A 6,000-nucleotide genomic window follows, 5' to 3' on the forward strand; every position below is an offset into this window, starting at 1 on the left:
TTCCTCATCTCAGACCTAATATGGCCTACCCCTTATTCTTAAACTGTGACCCCTGTTTCTGGACTCCCCCAACATCGGAAACAAATTTCCCGCATCTAGCCTGTCCAATCCTTTAAGAATTTAATATGTTTCTATAAGATCCCCTTTCATCCTTCTAAATTCCAGTGAATACAAGCCCAGTCAACCCATTCTTTCATCTTATATCAGTCCCGCCATCCCGGGAATTAACCTGGTGAACCTATACTGCACACCCTCAATAGCAATAATGTCCTTCCTCAAATGAAGAGACCAAAATTGCACACAATACTCCAGGTGTGGTCTCACCAGGGCCCCAATGCTGCCCATCTTGTTGGATTAGCACTAAGTTACCCTAATTCCAATCAACTGCTTTAATTTCAGAATGGGGTTGTCTATTTTTCATTCATTCAGAATTGGTCTGGGAATGACTACTGAAATGAATGTAATGCCAGTCCATGACATAACTCTTATAAGGCAGTGGTACTCATGCAGTGGGGAGTTCCTTTCCCAGCAGTACCCAACATCCAACACAAGGGCAGCACAGTGGCACAGGGGTAGAATTACTGCCTTACAGCGCCATAGACTGGATTCGATTCTGATTATAGGTGATGTATGTACAGAGTTTGTACATTCTCCTTGTGATCGTGTGGGTTTTCTCCTGGTGCCCTGGTTTCCTCCCATCCAAAGATGTACAGGTTTGTAGGCTAATTGGCTTCAGTAAAATTGAAAATTGTCCCTAGGGTGTACGTTGGTGTGGACTCTGTGGGCCGAAGAGCCTGTTTCCCTACTCTATCTCTAAACTCTAATGTAATTTAAACTTCAGTGATCTCCTGTTTGTTTTTTAATGCAAGTATGAATAAGACAGTTACTTTCCAAGAAGGTATTTTTACTCAATTGACACCATAAAAGTGTCTGATGTAGGTGACCCAGTACATTGCTCCCACATATATTGGAAGGGGTATTAAATTGTTATAAACCCCAATGTTTCAAACATCTTGTAAAAGTATTTCTTCTGCACAAGGGTTGCAGACTATGGTTATATTGCAACAGTATCCAGGGTGCATTGCAGGATCATGTGGCCCTCTGCAGCAAGCCATAGTCTGGAAACCCTTGGTATATTGCAATCCAAGCCTACAGCAGAGACCTGCGCATTCCAACAGAGCCCCGTGACCTATATCAGAGAGTCATGAAAAGTCCCCCGCCCTCCAGCAAAGTATGAGCAATTGAGCAATCCTTTGGCAAGTTTCCATTGTATGTGTCAGAGTTCTGTAATATTCTGTGGAGTCCCTTCTTATGGACAACTGCAGAATCCCATAGCTTCCAGCAGGATCCAATATCCTACATTAGGCCCATAGTATTGCCAGATGGCCAAGAGCCCACTGCCTACATCGGTGATCTATAATCTACAGCAAGGTATTTTGGCACATGAATAGGTGCTTATGTTACAGTAGACTCCTTGGTTACAAGCTTTTATTTGGATCCCCTGAGCATGCAACGACTAAATAAGCTTCCCCAAATTGAAACCCTATTTTTAGTTTAATTTAGAGATAGTTTAGTTTAGAAATGCAGCGGAAACAGGCCCTTTGGCCCACAGAGTCGGTGCCGACCAGCAATCCCTGTATACAAGCACTATCCTACATAAAAGGAACCATTTACAATTTTTACCAAAGCCAATTAACCCACACACCTATACGTCTTTGGAGTGTGGGAGGAAACCAGAGCACCCTGAGAAAACCTACGCGGTCATGGGCTCCATACAGACAGCATGCATTATCAGGATCGAACCAGAGTCTCTGGTGCTGTAAGGCGGCGACTCTACTGCTGGACCACCCCTTGTACAAGGGAATACTGTGGAAAACCCACCAACCATGTCGAAATAATTACCACCCTGGGGAACTGGTAGGAATAAAGGAGCAGTTAGGTTGCACTACACTGCAGAAGCTGCAATGGTATCTGGTCGTTATTGCACTATTGCCTTTAGGACCGTGAGTGTACAAAGTGGCTGCTGTGATTTCGACATTACAACAGAAACCATTTCAAAAAGTATTTTGCGGGTGCTCGAACTTTGAAATAAAAACGTGGATCATTTGTGGACAAAGAAATTGAGATCATGTTTCAGGTCAATGACTTTTCCTCAGAATTTGAACGAACCTGAAACAGTAACTCTAATCTTCTCTCTACAGATGCCTCATGGCATATTGAGTACTTCCAGCTTGCTCTGTTTTATTGTAACAAAAACAGTGCATTTGATATGAAATGATTCGAAATATCATCAAGTTATGAAAAGTGCTGTGTAAACCCAATGATTTATTTCCTTTATTTCTTTAGGGCAAACAATTTAATTTATTTCAGGACATTTTGTTCACCACTGTAGAAGATATTGTCACAAATATGTTAAATAAGTAGCAAAGTACAGACTATTTTCTTCTGAAATGTATTTTAAGCACAATTTGGAAAAGTTGCCAGCTTGTGTGAGCAGATAAACTGTTCATCCAACAAACTAATCTAAATTAAATATTGTTAATTTCATCTGAGACCCTTATAACCAGTTGAGAGAGATTTTCAGCTCATCAATATGGGGCAGATACAAATCCAGTGTCCGTGAGGATAAAAAACCGAGGTATTTCCCATACAAATCTTAGAATTGTTAGTATTTCCTATTCCCATACAATACAATAGAAGGCAATTCTGGATTTAGTATTGTATAATGAACCTGATTTGATAAGGGAACTCAAGGTAAAAAAGCCATTAGGAGGCATTGATCATAATATGATAAGTTTTAATCTACAAATTGAGAGGGAGAAGGGAAAATCGTAAGTGTCAGTATAGCAAAGGGGATTATAGAGGCATGAGGGAGGAGCTGGCCATATTTGACTGGAAGGAGACCCCAGCAGGGCAGAAGTTGCAGGATCAATTCATCCCAAAGAGGAGGAAAGATTCTAAGGGAAGTAAGAGGCACCCGTGGCTGACAAGGGAAGTCAAGGACAGCATAAAAATAAAAATCTGTTTCTGAAATATGAAAAATATGAAAAAAATATGAAAAAAGAAGTATAACATAGCAAAGAAGAGCGGGAAGCCAGAGGATTGGGACACTTTTAAAGAGCAACAGAAGATAACTAAAAAGGCAATACGGGGAGAAAATATGAGGTACAAAGGTAAGCTAGCCAATAATATAAAGGAGGATAGTAAAAGTTTTAGGTACGTGAAGAGGAAAAAAATAGTTAAGGCAAATGTGGGTCCCTTGAAGACAGAAGCAGGTGAATTTATTATGGGGAACAAGGAAATGGCAAACGAGTTGAACTGGTACTTTGTTTGTATCTTCCTTAGTGAAGACAGATCCAATCTCCCAGATGTTCTAGTGGCCAGAGATCCCTAGGGTGACGGAGGAACTGAAGGAAATTCACATTAGACAGGAAATAGTGTTGGGTAGACTGATGGGACTGAAGGTCGTTAAATCCCCAGGGCCTGATGGTCTGCATCCTAGGGTACTTAAGGAGGTGGCTCTCGAAATCATGGACGCATTGGTGATCATTTTCCAATGTTCTATAGATTCAGGATCAGTTCCTGTGGTCTGGAGGGTAGCTAATGTTATCCCACTTTTTAAGAAAGGAGGGAGAGAGAAAACAGGAAATTATAGACCAGTTAGTCTGACATCAGTGGTGGGGAAGATGCTGGAGTCAATTATAAAAGACAAAATTGCGGTGCATTTGGATAGCAGTAACAGGATCGTTCCAAGTCAGCATGGATTTATGAAGGGGAAATCATGCTTGACTAATCTTCTGGAATTTTTTGAGGAGGTAACTAGGAAAATAGACAGGAGAGACCCAGTGGATGTAATGTATCTAGACTTTCAGAAAGCCTTTGATAAGGTCCCACATAGGAGATTAGTGGGCAAAATTAGAGCACATGGTATTTGGGGTAGGGTACTGACATGGATAGAAAATTGGTTGGCAGACAGAAAGCAAAGAGTGGGGATAAATGGGTCCCTTTCAGAATGGCAGGCAGTGACTAGTGGGGTACCGCAAGGCTCGGTGCTGGAACAGCAGCTATTTATAATATACATTAATGACTTGGATGAAGGGATTAAAAGTAACATTAGCAAATTTTCAGATGTCACAAAGCTGGGTGGCAGTGTGAACTGAGGAAGATGCTTTGAGGTTGCAGGGTGACTTGGACAGGTTGGGTGAGTGGGCAGATGCATGGCAGATGCAGTTTAATGTGGATAAATGTGAGGTTATCCACTTTGGTGGTAAACATAGGAAGGCAGATTATTATCTGAATGGTGTCAAGTTAGGAAAAGGGGACGCACAACGAGATCTGGGTGTCCTAGTGCATCAGTCACTGAAAGGAAGCATGCAGGTACAGCAGGCAGTGAAGAAAGCCAATGGAATGTTGGCCTTGATAACAAGAGGAGTTGAGTATAGGAGCAAAGAGGTCCTTCTGCAGTTGTACAGGGCCCTTGTGAGACCACACCTGGAGTACTGTGTGCAGTTTTGGTCTCCAAATTTGAGGAAGGATACTTTTGCTATTGAGGGCATGCAGCGTAGGTTCACTAGGTTAATTCCTGGAATGGCGGGACTGTCGTATGTTGAAAGACTGGAGTGACTAGGCTTGTATACACTGGAATTTAGAAGGATGAGAGGGGATCTTATTGAAACATATAAGATTATTAACGGATTGGACACGTTAGAGGCAGGAAACATGTTCCCAATGTTGGGGGAGTCCAGAAGCAGGGGCCACAGTTTAAGAATAAGGGGTAGGCCATTTAGACGGAGATGAGGAAAAACCTTTTCAGTCAGAGAGTTGTAAATCTGTGGAATTCTCTGCCTCAGAAGGCAGTGGAGGCCAATTCTCTGGATGCTTTCAAGGGAGAGCTAGATAGATCTCTTAAAGATAGCGGAGTCAAGGGATATGGGGGGGAAGGCAGGAACGGGGTACTGATTGTGAATGATTAGCCATGATTACATTGAATGGTGGTGCTGGCTCGAAGGGCCGAATGGCCTATTCCTGCACCCACTGTATATTGTCTTATGTCTAATTCGGAATAGTTACAATCCTCTGATTACCAAGTCATCGCTTTTTAGGTTTAGGTTTATTTTTATTGTCGAGGGTACCGAGGAACTGTGAAAAACAGATAATACTATATATTCAGAATACAATATATTTTGAGTGACACGGTGGCGCAGCGGTAGAGTTGCTGCCTTACAGCACCAGAGACCCGGGTGCTATCTGTATGGAGTTTGTACGTTCTCCCTGTGACCATGTGGGTTTTCTCCAAGATCTTTGGTTTCCTCCCACACTCAAGACGTACAGGTGTATAGGTTCATTGGCTTGGTATAAATGCAAAATTGTCCCTGGTGTATGGAGGATAATGTTAATGTACAGGGACCACTGGTCATGGCGGACTCGGTGGGCCAAAGGACCTGTTTCTGCGCTGTATCGCTAAACAAAACTAAATACAATCAACCCAAACTCTGGTACAATAGGTAGAGTGAAGAGTAAGATCCAGTGTGCAGAATATAGTTTTTAGCAGTTTGAAACAACTTTGTTGGTTTTTACGCAGAGAGATGGTCACAAGCAATAGCAATGCATGAGCCCGTGAAACACCCACCTCTGGTCGTCTTTGCTGTGGTGAGGGCTGATGCCAACTCCTCTCTGCTTGGTGCTGGTGCACCTGGAAGATAAGATAATATAATGTCCTAGCGTTGGTATGATTTTGTTTTTGGATATACTAGCCCAGCCCAACCACATGCCATTCCAGAAATAAACTGAACAACCCATTAAATTAACCTGTTTTCAGCAGGCTTACATGTGGAAAGTTTTTTAACTAAATTGCTGGAGGAGGGTTCAAGTCAGGGGAAATTTAGAAAGTTGTTTTTAAAATGGGGGCGGCGCGGAGGAGTGAAATAGGTAATGAAAATTTGAAGGCGTCGGAGGGATCAGATTAATCAAATACACCTCCGAGTACATTCAAACCAGAGA

The sequence above is a fragment of the Rhinoraja longicauda genome, chromosome 3 (genome assembly GCF_053455715.1).
Source record: "Rhinoraja longicauda isolate Sanriku21f chromosome 3, sRhiLon1.1, whole genome shotgun sequence".
Classification (NCBI taxonomy): domain Eukaryota; kingdom Metazoa; phylum Chordata; class Chondrichthyes; order Rajiformes; family Arhynchobatidae; genus Rhinoraja; species Rhinoraja longicauda.